This window comes from Centruroides sculpturatus, unplaced genomic scaffold (assembly GCF_000671375.1).
Source record: "Centruroides sculpturatus isolate CEXI.00-Female unplaced genomic scaffold, Cexi_2.0 scaffold2077, whole genome shotgun sequence".
In the NCBI taxonomy this organism is placed as follows: domain Eukaryota; kingdom Metazoa; phylum Arthropoda; class Arachnida; order Scorpiones; family Buthidae; genus Centruroides; species Centruroides sculpturatus.
This window is the reverse complement of record NW_019386255.1, coordinates 46,278-48,094: the sequence shown is the minus strand read 5'-3', so window position 1 is coordinate 48,094 and position 1,817 is coordinate 46,278.

The window sequence follows — 1,817 nt, the reverse complement described above, 5'->3', positions numbered from 1 at the left end:
AAAGTCTTTTGTAAATCTCCACGTTTTACCTGAACCCAAAAAAGTAAACAAAAAAAGAAGGAAATATTCCGTGTATGTGTGTTGGCGTCTATAAAAAACGAAATTTGGCATGATAGCGTGTGTATTTAATTATAGGAGTCCTGACTCTTCTAATTATTTTTCAAGTGGGTAAAATTTTACTTAATAAATTATCACAAAACACCCGTGTCCTTCTTGTTTAAACTCTAAGATAATACTGCTACTCTACATACTTGTATTAGTATTGCAGTTTTAGTTTTTCATTAATGACACGCCTTATAAAACCAGTTCAGTGCAGTGGTTGGCTGACATAATAGCCAGAGAGTTCTTTATAAGTGGTTTGAAGCTGTATGCGTTGTATACGTGGCCGAGTAGACTCCATCTCCGCTTAATGGTGGTGACAGACCCTAAACACCGGAGTTCGATCGGGGGTTCGCGCCTCACTCGGACGAGCTGGCAGCGGGAGCTTTTCCGGGTTTTCCTCCTTGCCAATGACGCCTGAATAGGGGCCAACTTCCCCTCCAAGTCCTCCCGAAAGGCATTCTGTTCCCCCTTCTCGAGTGGGCCGTTTCCTATAAGGCCTGCTTTGGTCGCTTTGTGACCTCGCTCCTGTCTTCCTCGGACTGGTCGTCTTCGATAAGGCCGTCTCTTCGGTCTCTGAGCGATCTCCCCTCCCGTTTCTTCCGGAGTACAAAGCGTATGGCTATACACTCCTCTATCGAGAATGAGAATGCGTTGTACACGAAAACATGATGCATCAAAATAGTCCATGTATTAAAAACCAGCAATTTTCACCGCTTCTTTTTTAAAAACAGACGATCTAAAGCTGAATCCAACAATCTTATATTATAAAAAACGAGCGTGCCGTGACATTTGATGATAGGGAAGCCGTGTTTCTGTAAGAAGCCGACATCCAGGGGCAATCGTCAATCGCGCGTCAGTGATGGTCTAGGGTCCATTCGTATTGTTTATTCGATAAGCCAGTATAAACCGTGGACTTCTCTAAATGCAATTTTAATTTTGATGATATGAAACCGTGCTTTGCAATTTGTTTATGCTTCTAACACAATAAAGTGCTATAAATTAAGACACTTGGCGGATTTTCTCATCTTTATTTAGTTGATACGTGTGAAAAAATTACACGTATCAACTAAATAAAGATGAGAAAATCCGCCAAGTGTCTTAATTTATAGCACTTTATTGTGTTAGAAGCATAAATGCAATTTTAATATCACAATTACATTCCGAATCGCTAGCCACGATATAAGGGCTACAATTAAAAATAAAATAATAAAAACTTACTCGGTGAAATAAAATATGTGGTGGATGTACCGGTACATACAAAATATTCTTCAATTATATGAATATACTTTAAAGAAAATTATAATTAAATATAGCTTTGCAAAGAAACGTACATAAAAATATAAAATATTCTTTACTTTTTAAATCTTAAAACAATGCACTTAGTCAAGTAGCTCCCTACGAGTGGCTAATGAATGGAATCGAAGACGGTTGCAGAGCGTGCATGCACGCACTGCCAAATCCCCAGGGTGCCGATACCGGTCAATTCAAATACCTCTTTTGTCGCATCATTAGTATATCTGAAAGGACGCGACAGGGCTGTTGTAGATTTTAAACGTTTCTCACCATAGCTGTAAAAATCTAAATACTCGTATGTTAAACATAATAGTCATTTGTTTTCTAACTAATTCGTTTTAGGACCAGGTGTTGTCCACGGAAATTTCCAAAATTTACAACTTTTCGGTCACTCTCGTCGAACTGGAAAAATTTCTGTCTTT